Raw genomic sequence first — 14026 nt, 5'->3', positions numbered from 1 at the left:
GAAAATTAACCAAAATGCGCTCTCTGAAAAAACCGAGCTCCCTGTAGTTTGGGGTTGACTTCGAGCAATTATCCAAACAAAACAGTTGGCGCCTGTGCTGGCGACAAAATAGTGTTTGCATAAAGTAGAGGGAGAAGACAAATATGCATGAAAATTAAATTTAGGCCTCTGGGACTCCCCTTTTCGGGCCATAGAAGAGCTGATTACATGTTCACAGCTGGAATTGGTGTTGGCAGGCAGGCCTTATTCATGGACAGAGGGAGGGACTCCCTTTTTGAGCGCCGCTCCTGTGGCAAAGCAAGAATGGCAGCGTTAAAAGCATCTGATGTTTACAGACCTCAAGGCCCCATGGCCCTGAGCCCTTGAGATCTGGCATCAAGCTGGAGGGTTCTCCACTGAGGAATCAGCTGGCCGAAGAGCAGGCAGCTGCTGGGACACAGGCTCTCTCTTCCACACCTCCCATCACGCTCTCATGCACCCACACTGCTGTCGACAACTTCTCCATCCAGAAGGTAGTGACTACAGCCAAGAGAATAGCCAGCATTCTGGACAGCAGGAAAGCTGAGTCTTGCCACGCCAAGGTTGAAGCTCACAACATGATGCTGAAACCGTCTTGAGGCAGGGTCCTTTGGGCACGTGAGTGACCAGAAGTGGGTGTCCTGGCAGCATTTGACAATAGTTCTCTTGGCATGTCTGGTGGTAGATAGCACAAATGGCCCTAATTCTCCACCCTTCCTCTGCAGCGTGACTTTGCCCCACGTCAGGATAGAGTGTGTTTCCCCACCCCTTAATCTGGGCTGGTCATGTGACTCATTTTGCCCACAAGGATGTGGTTAAAGGTAGGAAAGGCTTCCTGTGCCAACTCAAAGCATGATGGATGAGCAGAAATTACCCTGATGGAGGGGAAATGGACAATAGTGTCCTAAGGCAAAAAAAGAGCACGTTATGCTCAATAATGGTCTCTAACATTTATTGGGCGCTCATTATGTGCCAGGAACTGTTCAAAACATTTTCCTTGTATCAACTAATTTAATTCCCCACAACAACTTAATGAGGTAGGTGTAATTATTGCCCTCATTTTATTCAAATTAAGAAAACAAGGCCCAGGGTAGTTAAAAATCTTGGCCAACATCCCACAGATAGTAACTGACAGAGTTGGGATTCAAACCCGAGGCCATTTGGCTTCGGAGCCCATATTCTTTCACCATTATACTGTGGTGCTCTTGAAAAAACTGGAGAAAGATCAGCAAGACAAGAAGAGGTTGTCAAAGGCAAGAACCAAAACTTTGCCAATAGCCTCACAACCAGGGTCCAGTGTCCATTCTTGTGCTCTTCACTTTATTCTCGTTAGAGCCGCCAGAAGAATCCTTTCAAAAGTTAAATCAGATCCTGTTTTCCTCACTAAAACCCTTCCAATCGCATCCCATTGCACTTATCTAAAAAATCAAAATGTCTTGGGGCGCCTGGGTGGCGCAGTCGGTTAAGCGTCCGACTTCCGCTCAGGTCACGATCTCGCGGTCCGTGAGTTCGAGCCCCGCGTCGGGCTCTGGGCTGATGGCTCGGAGCCTGGAGCCTGCTTCCGATTCTGTGTCTCCCTCTCTCTCTGCCCCTCCCCCGTTCATGCTCTGTCTCTCTCTGTCCCAAAAATAAATAAACGTTGAAAAAAAAAATTAAAAAAAAAAAAATCAAAATGTCTTATCACAGTCACAAAGCCTTACACAATCTAGCCCCCTCTCATCTCTCTGCCCACATACCTTGCTACTCTCCATCTTTTCAACTCCATTCCAGCTTCTCGACCACTCCAAACTTGTTCCCACCCGGGTTCCATGCCTTTGCTGGTGCCTGTCCTTTAGAATGTTATTTCTCTAGACCTTGGTATTGGCTCAACCTCTTGTCTCCTCCAGGCTCTCTGCCCCCCCCCCCCCGAGAGGTCTTCTTGAATCATTTCCTCTAAAATGGCATCTCTTAAAAATAAATAAAAGTAAATAAATAAATAAATAAATAAATAAATAAATAAATAAATAAAATGGCGTCTCTTCTTTCTATTGCTTTCATTTTTTTCTTCACAGGACTTACCAGTTCCTGAAATTATGTTATGAAATATTTATTTGTTCGCTTGTCTGTAGTCTGGCTGTCCCACCAGAATGTACATTCTGTAAAGTAGGATCCTTAGTGTTGTTTATTGCCTAGACCAATGCTGCCATATAAAAAACACTCAATACATTCTACAAATATCCCAGAGCCCTGATGTTGCTTAAGATGGCAAAACTCTCTACAATTTGGAACACTAGGCAACACAAGTATGCTCAAAGCAGGACAGGTAGGAGTGTAAGAAATGGCTAAAGAAGCGGTCCTCAAACTCCGGGGAACAACAACGCACTTTAGTGTCAGAATCTCTAACGTGGGAAGCTCCTAGATGAATCTAATTCAGGTGATATGTGGATAAGGTTGTCAGATTTAGCAAATAACCCATAGGATGCCTAGTTAACGGATAAGCAATGTATTGCAGGGGACATGCTTATACTAAAAATTAATCTGGAGGATAAACTGAGTGTCCTATATTCTATCTGAAAACATTATGTGTCACACTTAGAGAAAAACCCTGTGGTAAAGGAAGTGATGATATTCAGTCTGGAGAAAATGATTTTGATTGAGAAAGAGATATGATTCGCAGGGATGCTCAAATATCTGAAGAGAAAAAGGTCTTTAGTTTCTGTGACTCTAGAGGATAGAACTAAGACCAGATGTTGACGCCACCTTTTCAGTAAGTACAGGTGGGCAGTGGTGGAACGGGTTGCCTCTCATGGCAGTGGTTTTCCACCTCCAGGCGTGTGCAAGCCATACTGTTGAAAGACTTGAATGAAAGTTGATAAAAGGAGTCTGTTCTGGGTGAGTGTGGATTGGTTCCAAAGCCTGCTCCAACACTAAGAATTCAGTAGGCCAGAAGGGATGAGACCAGACAGACTTCCTCTGTATTAGACGGGACTCCATTCATTGAAAGTAACCAAAATCCAACACAAATGGGCTTAAGCAAAAAACTGGGTTTGTTATTTTGCACTGAAGAAAAAAAAAAAGGACATTCTTGATTCAGGAATGAGTGAATTCAGGAGTGTAGGAATTATGTCATCAGGATTCAGATCCATGTCTCAGCACTATTTTTCCCTGCATTGGCTTCCTTCTCAGGCAATCTCCTCTTTCATGGTGATAAAATGATCACCTGTGTTCCAGGCCAACATCCTAACATGTCAGCAATCTAATCAGGAGAAAAGGATTCTTCTTAGTAATTTCAGCAAAATTGCAAGGACATCATCTCATGGCCTGCTTTGGGTCAGATGCCAAGCCTCAAACCAATATTACTGTGCCCAGGAGAATCAAGTGCTCTGATGAGACTCTTGAGGTCATGCGCTCATGAAATTGGGAGTAGGGTCAGCCCCACCCAAATTATAGGGACTGAAAGTGGGGGAGAAGGGTGATGCTACCAGAAAAAAAAAGGGTATTGGATGCTGGGCAGATAAAATACCAGAGAGTCCCATGTTTCAAGTTCAGTCTACATCGGTGATATTAATAGCATGACACATGCTAACACCCTTTTATTAAAGTTATCCTGCTCCAGCTATGCCTTCACAATTTCAACAAGTTCTTCCTTCACACTAGGAAGATGCGTCTCCCCACCTCCCCAAATCGGCCCCCTTCCCACTGTTCAGTTCCACTGAGTGAAAACAGTTCTTGAACAGGAAACATTTCAATTCTTTAGAAAGACAACCTTTCTAATAAATACAGGTGGACGATGGTGGTATAGGTTGCCTCTAAGGGCAGTGGTTTCCCACCTCCAGGGTTGTGCAAGTCATAGAGGAAGGCAGCCTGTTCTAGGTGAGGGTGGGTCAATTTCACAGACCAGTCCAACACTAGGAACTCAGTACCTTGGAAGGAGAGAGAGAGAGAGATGGACCTCCTTTGTATTTCTTGAAAGTTTCTGAATTGAAAATGATTGTTGAGCAGCTAGTATGTCCCCGCTACTGTGTCCCCAAACCGGGAAGACAAAAGTAACTAAAGCATGGTTCATGTACTTCAGACTATCCTGACCTAGTGAGGGAGAGAAAACAAAATGCAGAGATGATAAAATGATGTGATGAGTATAGTGAGGCAGATATGCATTCAAGGCTATGGCAGCCCAGGAGATGGTACTTAACACAAGGGGGCCACAGGGAGGGCTCTCATCTCTATGCTTTTCATAATGCAGGGGCCATATGTTTGTGTGCGAGGATTTGCAACATCTTTTAGTTCGTCACCTTGCCATTTCAATGGTTACTAAGATAGTCCAAAAGAGACTAAATGATGAGCCATCGCATCGCTCTTTATAAAACATAAAGGCTTTTAGTTTGATAATAAAAGCATACATATTCATTGTACAAAATTTGGCAAATAAAGAAAAGACATGGGAAAAGGAGAAAAATACATAACCACTATTAGCACTCTTATGCTATTTTTATCCAATCTTCCTCCTTTCTCTGTCTAAAAATAGACCATTGTAATATACATGTATTAATGTGGTATATATAAAATGTATAATGGATGTGTATGTCCATGGAGATATATATGACACCAATAGATGATTTTATATTCTATTTTTAACTTAACCCTCCATCATTAGACACTTCCAATGCCAATAAATTTCCTTTGAAGACTTTTTTATGACTCTATAATATTGCTGTATGATAATATCACCATTCCTTTTGGACAGTCTTTTTGACAGAAGCAATAAAAAGAAATTGTCAAGTGAAATGACTCATTTTGGCAGGCAAAGACGTCAAATTCGAAACAGACTGAGATTTACAACTCCAAAAAATTTAAGAAAATTGAAGTGCCATAAACTTTAAGAGAGATAAAAATGTCATTGGACTTCCTTTGCTCATTTACCTCTCCAAGTATAGAAGCAGTTATGAAATATAATTAACAAATAACTCTCATGTGATTTCATAATGTCTTCCTTCACATTTAGACCAGCATCAAAGCACTCTTTATTATATTTATAGTGGTGGGTTGGGATGAATATCAGTTACTTTTAATACTCCATTGAAAAGAATTTAATGAGTCAATCTTATTCCAGATGGACCTATATACAGAGGCTGTGGTTCTTGACTTCACAGATGTCCATGTGTGTTAAATATCAGTAATGATTTTCAGATTATCTTATCTTATTTTGTAAATTCAAAAATGAGGAGGTAGTTCCATTGGAGGTAAAGGAATTGCACCCAGGAGGGCACAGGGAGTTCTAATAGGATTAGACCCATTAGTCTCAATAAATCCCTTGGTGTCAAAGTGTGGATAATCTGTAACCATTAACTTTAAACTGATATAGTTGGCTGCTCAGGCCACAACATAGAAACACTATTTGGATCTGAATTTATTTCAGACAGTTGGCCAAGACAAGCATGATTCTGTGGGGAAGGATGAAGGCCATTTGTCCACTGTCACCACTGTTCCCAAATCCTCATCTTCTGCTTTGCAATTGTATTTTTTTGTGATCTTTCTGTGCTCTAACTCCCCGTGGGGCTTTATTTCTCATCACCTGTATCATCTTGAACTACAGGCATCGGTGTCCTTACCTGATTCTTTTGTTTGCAAGGATTATTTTTGTCTTCCTCATCTATTTTGTTTCGATGCATCTAAACTTAAGTGTAGGAGGAACTCAATGTCAAGGTCTTACTAGACCTCTCTCTTTCTCCCTTTTTCAAGGCTGGACAGATTATCAGCTATAGGGATCACTGTACCCCAAAGCAGGAAAACAGGATTTATGCCTCCTGCCACACTCCTATTTTCTTCTATGCCTGCTCTTGTGTGCAGCAGGCTCACTGGTGCCTCCATTACCCATGCTATAAGCACACCAGGCCAAACTGCCACATTCTCCCACCCGGGTTTACCGTTCATTGATCAAACTGAGGCTTTGGTCCTATTCTGGCTCCTGTGTCGATTGCCAATTTGACGGGGAGGGATTAGTGACTGCCTACCTCCAAACCTCTATCACTCCCACTCTATGGAAATACAGAAAGGCAGACATGGCTTCAGTGAGAGTGCAATCAGCTTCCTGTACCACACACACACATCACCTCATGGAAAGGCCTTGACCCCATGCCACACTCACTCCCAAAGAGGACTTACAACTTTCAAAGTTCACGTAACAAGGCACCGTTGCCATCTACTACATGCAAGGCATTGTGCTACATGCTGGTCTTAAACTGATAAATAAATAAAGCCCAATCTCTACCCTCTAGAGACTCCAGCCTAGAGACAGCAAGATAACTAAATAATCACCACATGGTGTGACAAAGGCTGTCATGGAAGCCTGCACCAGTAGGATAGGAGCCTCTCATTGTAGCCCTGGAATATAGAGTTAGCAGACATTAATATTCCCATTTTACAGATGAGATAACTGAGGCTCAGAAACACTAAGCTCCCCAAAGTTAAATGACACAAGATCATTACGCAGAGCTAGAGAAAGCTCTGGTCCACTGCATTTGCACTACGGAATGGTACCTCTGTGGAATCATAGGACTTCATTTATCCTGAAAGGGAAAGGAAGCTAAGATGATTGAGGATGTCATCCATTATTACCTAAGGCCTCTGTCAGATTGCTTCACCCCATGTTGATACTATGATTCTCTGAACCTCTCTTCTAGACCTTATGGCTCATGGGAAATTACCTAGCATATGATTTCAGGTTCTATTTATCAGTCAGGTTAAGGCTAGGGTATGCTGCAATAACAACCTTCAAGTCTCAGTGCTTCACAGAAAAAAATTTATTCTCGATAATTCACAATTCATGTTCATTAGCAAGTTGGCTTCAGCTCTGCTCCACATCAGTGTCATTCTGGTGTCATGTAGAAGGAACAGTGTCTATGTGGGATACTGCTTGTATCATAACACAGGGGAAAGAGGCCGTGGCTCTCACAGCTTCTGCTCAGAAGTGACACACTTCTATGGGGCACCTGGGTGGCGCAGTCGGTTAAGTGTCCGACTTCAGCCAGGTCACGATCTTGCGGTCCGTGAGTTCGAGCCCCGCGTCGGGCTCTGGGCTGATGGCTCAGAGCCTGGAGCCTGTTTCCGATTCTGTGTCTCCCTCTCTCTCTGCCCCTCCCCCGTTCATGCTCTGTCTCTCTATATCCCAAAAATAAATAAACGTTGAAAAAAAAAATTAAAAAAAAAAAAAAAGAAGTGACACACTTCTGTTCATACTTCACTGGAACAATCACATAGCCAATCCTGATGTCAATGAGGCAGAGAAACATGAGCCTCCCACAATTCAGGACAGTAAATGTTTTAAACAACAACCTACTACCTGTATTCAGGACTGTAGGGGTACAACTAAACCTAGCAACAGAAGACCTGGAGGTGAATACTAGCTTATTCATGACAGGTGAACTGAAACAAAACTCTCCTAACCTTAATAATATCACACATAAAACAAAAATAACTATTGCCATCTATCTCAGGAACTTGATGTGAGGAGGTGGTGACAATGTGTAAGAAAGTTTCTGGTAAACTATCGAACACATTGCTCTTGTTCTAACATATTGCTTCAATTCATGTTCATATTCATGTTCCTACCAATAGACAAGGAGTTACAAACAGAAACATGTAAGTATTGGGCCCCTGGGTGGCTCACTGGGTTAAGCATCCGACTTTGGCTCAGGTCATGATCTCGCAGTTCGTGAGTTCCAGTCCCTCGTCGGGCCCTGTGATGGGAGCTTGGAGCTTGGAGCCTGCTTCAGATTCTGTGTCTCCCTCTCTCTGCCCCTTCCGTGCTCATGCTCGCACTCTCTCTCTCTCTCTCAAACATTTAAAAAAAAATTTTTTTAACTTTTATTTATTTTTGAGACAGAGAAAGACAAAGCATGATTGGGGGAGGGTCAGAGAGAGGGAGACACAGAATCTGAAACAGGCTCCAGGCTCTGAGCGGTCAACACAGAGCCCCGCGCGGGGCTCGAACTCACGGACCACGAGATCATGACCTGAGCCGAAGTCGGCCGCTTAACCGACTGAGCCACCCAGGCGCCCCGCTCAAACATTTTTTTAAAAAAAGAATAGAAACATGTAAGTTACTTGTTCTGAAAACAAAAACTAAAAAAGATTAATATCCTCCTAGTTACACTTTCTTTCCGGTATTGTTCTCTTTCTTCCTTTCTTTTTTCTTTTCCATTCTTTTATTTTTCTTTTCTTTTTTTCTTTTCTTTCCCTTTTCTTTTCTCTTCTTTGCCTTTCCTTTCCTTTCCTTTCCTTCCCTCTCCTTCCTTCTTTCTTTCCTTCTATTTTAAGCTGCTTTACAAGGAAAACCAGACATATCTATTGGCCAAATTTGGCCTGTAGAACCACTGCCATCAACTGTATATTTTTTATGGAAAGAGAATAAGACTAATATATCCAACCCACAGCTTCAAGTAAAGTTACTTTTTTAATATTTATTTATTTATTTATTTATTTACTTACTTACTTATTTTGAGAGAGAGAAAGAAAGAGAGAGCACAAGCACACAAGGGGTAGAGAGAGGGAGAGAGAAAGAAATGAAAGCAGACTCCACACTGTCAGAGCAGAGCCCAATGTGGGGCTCAGTCTTACGAACCGTGAGATCATGACCTGAGTCAAAATTAAGGTCAGATGCTTAACTGACTGAGCCACCCAGGCATCCCCCCAACAGTTCTAACTTCCAGAAAATCCCTTATGACATTCATGATGTTCAAGTCCATTATCAAATAAGTACTATTTACCTCATAAAAAAGTATGGGCAACAACCCAGTATAATATATATAAGACTCACATCTGCTAACTGGTGGGTCTTTGTTAAAAAACAAGCAAATTGTCAACATGTAAGATGTAATATATGTTATATGACATAAGAGTTCATGATAACCCTGATGAAAGCATTAACTACTTCAACAGCAAAGAAGTAATCACTCATTTCTTCATAAAATGTTTGAGCAATCGTTATATGGAAGGAGACTATGGAAGGCTATTTCTTCTTTATGTGTGGTGGATATACAGCAATTCTCATACAATGTAGAAAGTATGAAGATAAGGTAAGCCCAGGGAGCCAAAGGGGAACATAGGAGGAGCATGTGGCCCAGTTCACTGATTGTAAAGGGGTGGAAGCCGTCACATTACAGAGGGAAATGCACTGTGAAAGATGGAAGGCAAGAGATAATGTAGGAGTGAAAAACAGAGCCGTGAGGGGAGCCCAGTATGGGAGTACACCGTGAAGAACAAGGATGCTGAGGAGGTGAGCAGGGCTAAGTCGTGTAGGGTCTTGGCAAATGCGTCACTAGCCTAGACATTTAGAATTAAATACATGAGTTGGAGGTAGAGATAGTTCTTGCCCACAGAGGAAGGCAGGTTAAGATACCGTGTAGCAGGATAGGCTATGAGGCATGAAGTCCTAAGGACAGTTAGAATAGAGAAGGGTTCTGACTCCCCACAGTGGGGAGTACAGAAAAAGATGCTCGGCATTTGAGATGGGGTCTGGAAAATGGAGAGGATTTCAGTTAATAGAAACTGGGAGGGGAGAATTCTAGGAAAGACATACAGATACAGAAATTAAGAGAATGACAATGAAAGCAATTTGTGCAAAAGGAAGTATAAAGGAGAGGTAAAAGAAGAAAATGAAAAATTGTACCCTGTGGAGAAATTGTTTATCAAGCTGCTGAGAGCTAGGCTCTGGGCTTGGTACCATATGCAAGCTGGCTCATTTAACTTTCACAATATTACCATTTCACTGATAACAGTACTGAAGCTTTCTTCAAAAGTTACTTTAAGGTCATAAAGCAAGTGGTGACCTCTCTGGCTTATTCACCACACCAATTTATTCCAGACTCAATAAGTCAGAATGGTGAAAGCAGTGTTTGGGGCAAATTCCCTGAGCAACGAAGTGCAAGGTGAATTTGAAGTGTCAGATGAAGGACAGTATGGGGAGGTTGCTGACATTTAAGAGTCCTTAACTATCAAAAATCTCTCCCTCTCCCCCAAAACAAAAGAGCCCAGGACCAGATGGTTTTGGTCCTGGTGAACTCTACCAAACATTTAAAGAAGAATTAATACCAGTATTCAAAATTTTCAAAACAACTTAAGAGGAGGGAACACTTCAAAACTCATTTTACAAGTCCAGCATACCCTTATACAAAACCAGACAAGGACACTACAAGAAAATGAAATCACAGGCCAATATCCCTGATGAACATAGATGCAAAACCCTCAACAAAGTACTAGCAAACTGAAAGGATCATGAAGCATAGGAAACAAAAGCAAAAATAAACAAAGGAGACTACATTAAACTAAAAGCATCTGCACAGCAAAAGAAACAGTCAACGAAAGGCAATATATGGAATAATAGAAAATATTTGCAAACCATGTATCCGATAAGGAGTTAACATTTAAAGTATAAAAGGGAATCCATACAACCCAACAGCACAAAAACAAACTGAAACAAACTGATTAAAAACTGAGCACAGGACCTGAATAATCATTTTTCCAAAGAAGACCTACAAATAGCCAACAGGTGCTCATGAAAAGGTGCTCAGTATTACTAATCACCAGGGAGATGCAAATCAAAACCACAATGAGATACCATCCCACACCTGTTACAATGCCTATTATCAAAAAGTCGTACGATCACAAACGTTGGCAAGGATGTAGAGACAAGGGAACCCCTCTACGCTGTTGGTGGAAATATAAATTGGTACACTCATGGCAAACAATACACATGTTCTTAAAAAAATTTAAAATAAGATACCATATGGTCCAGCAATCCCACTTCTGAGTATATTTCCAAAAGATGAAGATGGAGTGAAGATGTCTGAGAAGATACCTGCACTCCGATGCGCGCTGCAACCTTATTCAGAACAGCTAAGGTACGGATGCAACGTGTGCATTGGTGGGTGAATGGATAATGAAAATGGGGTATGTGTGTACAACCACCTTCTGTCTTAAAAAGAAGGAAGTCTGTCATCGGCAACAACATGGATACACCTGGCAGTGTGGAGAACATCATGCCGGGTAACATGAGCCAGACACAGAAAGGCAAATAATGCGCAATCTCACTCATATGTAGAATCTCAAAAGCTGAACTCATAGAAACAGAGTAGAAAAGTGTTTCCCAGGGGCCGGGGGCGGGGGGTAGAAGAAATGGGGAGACCTTGGTCCAAGGGTAGTAACTTTCAATTACAAGATTAAAAGTTCTGGAGATTTCACATACAGCATGGCCACTATAGTGGATAATATTGCATTGCATCCTTGAAATTTGCTACAAGAGTATGATTTAAGTGTCCTCACCACACATACACACACTAAACCACAACTAGATAGATAGATAGATAAATAGATGGATCGATGATAGTTAGATACATAGATACAGAGATAGAAGCTATGTGAAATGATAGCTGTGTTAAGTAGCTAGATTTCAGTAATCATTTCACAGTGTATACATATATCAAAACAGCATCTTATACTGTAAGTATATATACTTATATATATATATATTAAATATATATAATTTTTGTCAATCATACCTCAATAAATCTGGGGGAACAAAGGAGGCCTTAACTGACTTCCCCAACTAAAAAAAGTCACTTGAGTTCTTATATTTGTTTGATTTTCTTTATTTCTTTTTTAATGTTTATTTATTTTTGAGAGAGTGCAAGCAGGGGAGAGGCAGAGAGGAGAGACAGAGGATCTGAAGTGGGCTCTGTGCTGATAGCAGCGAGCCTGATGTGGGGCTCGAACTCACGAACCATGAGATTCTGACCTGAGCCAAAGTCAGCCACTCAACCAACTGAGCCACCCAGGTGCCTCCCCTGTTTGATTTTCTAAATAGCACTCATCCCTATCTGAAAATATTTTATGTGCTTATCTTTCTAGTTCACGGAGCCTCCTTAAAGGCAGGACTCTGTGTGGCTGGTTTGTCACTTATCCTCAGTAATGCCTGTCCCATGGTGGGCACTTGTGGTTTGAATTGTGTCCCGAGAAAGCAGATGTTGAAGTCCTAACCACTGGCACGTGGGAATGTGACCTTATTTGAAAAGAGTCTTTAGGGGTCCCTGGGTGGCTCAGTTGGTTAAGTGTCCGACTTTTGATTTCAGGTCATGTCATGATCTCACGGTTTGTGAGTTTAAGCCCCACATTGGGCACAAAGCCAGACTGGGATTCTCTCTCCCTCTCTCTCTGACCCTCCCCTGCTTATGCGTGCATGCACACTCTGTCTCACTCTCTCTCTAAAAATAAATTAATTGGGGCGCCTGGGTGGCGCAGTTGGTTAAGCGTCCGACTTCAGCCAGGTCACGATCTCGCGGTCCGTGAGTTCGAGCCCCGTGTCGGGCTCTGGGCTGATGGCTCAGAGCCTGGAGCCTGTTTCCGATTCTGTGTCTCCCTCTCTCTCTGCCCCTCCCCCGTTCATGCTCTGACTCTCTCTGTCCCAAAAATAAATAAACGTTGAAAAAAAAAAATAAAAATAAAAAAAAATAAAAAGTAAAAATAAATTAATTAACTTAAAAGAAAGGAGTTGGGGCACCTGGGTGCCTCAGTAGGTTAAACATCCAACTTCGGCTCAGGTCATGATCTCACGGTCTGTGGGTTCGAGCCACACATTGGGCTCTGTGCTGACAGCTAAGAGTCTGGAGCCTGCTTCATTTCTGTGTCTCCCTCTCTGCCCCTCCCCCTGTTCACACACACACACACACTCTCTCTCTCTCTCTCTCTCTCTCTCTCTCTCTCTCTCGAAAATAAATAAACATTTAAAAAAAACACACAACTAAAACAAATGAGTCAGGGAGCCTGGGTGGCTCAGTTGGTTAAGCGTCCCACTCTTGGTTTCTGCTCAAGTCATGATCTCATGGGCGTGAGATCAAGCATCACATTGGGCTCTTCACTGACAGCACAGAGCCTGCTTGGGATTCTCTCTCTCCCTCTCTCTCTGCTCCTCCTCCTCTGCTCATGAAAGTACATACTCTCTTGCTCTGTCTCTCAAAATGGATAAATAAAACTTAAAAAAAAAAAAAGTCTCTAGAGATGTAATCAAGATGTAAGTTAAGATGAGCTCACACTGGGGGCGCCTGGGTGGCTCAGTCGGTTAGGCGGCCGACTTCAGCTCGGGTCATGGTCTCTCGGTCCTTGAGTTCGAGCCCTGTGTCGGGCTCTGTGCTGACGGCTCGGAGCCTGGAGCCTGTTTCGGATTCTGTGTCTCCGTCTCTCTAACCCTCCCCTGTTCATGCTCTGTCTCTGTCTCAAAAATAAATAAAACGTTAAAAAAAATTAAAAAAAAAAAAAGATGAGCTCACACTGAAATAGGGAGGGCCTTTAATTTACAATGACCAGTGTCCTTCTAAGACAGGGAGAAGAGACCCAGAGACACACAGACAGAAGGTGATTTGATGACAGAGGAAGATTAGAGCCACTCACCTGCAAATAAAGGAATGAACACCTAGGACTGCTAGAGAGAACCAGACACCAGAGCCTGCTGTGAGTGCAATGCCCTGTGACACCTTGACCTCAAGCTTCCAGCCTCCAGAACTGTGAGGGAATGAACTTGGGTAAGTCACCTGGTTTGGGCTACTTTTTTATGGCAGCCCTAGGAAACGAATACAGCACTTGACAACTGTCTTCGAAATGAATAGGGGCACCTGGGTGGCTCAGTCAGTTAAGCATCCAGGTTAAGCATCCGACTTCTGCTCAGGTCATGATCTCATGGTTTGTGAGTTCAAGCCCCGCATCAGGCTCTATGCTGACAGCTCAGAGCCTGGAGCCTGCTTTGGAATCTATGACTCTTTCTCCCTCTGTCCCTTTCCCGCTCTCTCTCTGTCCCTCAATAAACAAATAAATGTTAAAAAAATTTTGTTTAATTTAAATGAATGAACTGTGAGGTGATACAAGTTGAAAGAATTGAGAGTTGAATGTGGGAATGGATGGAAAGAATGGGAAGGAGGCACATTGGAAGCATCAACAGGACTCGTTATGAAGGAACCAGTCTGAGTTTCTGTTTCAAAGTTGA

Source organism: Herpailurus yagouaroundi, unplaced genomic scaffold (genome assembly GCF_014898765.1).
Source record: "Herpailurus yagouaroundi ecotype Mexico unplaced genomic scaffold, PumYag 182, whole genome shotgun sequence".
NCBI classification, from domain to species: Eukaryota; Metazoa; Chordata; class Mammalia; order Carnivora; family Felidae; genus Herpailurus; species Herpailurus yagouaroundi.
The sequence above is the reverse complement of the archived record's forward strand: the minus strand, read 5'-3'. Positions refer to the sequence as shown.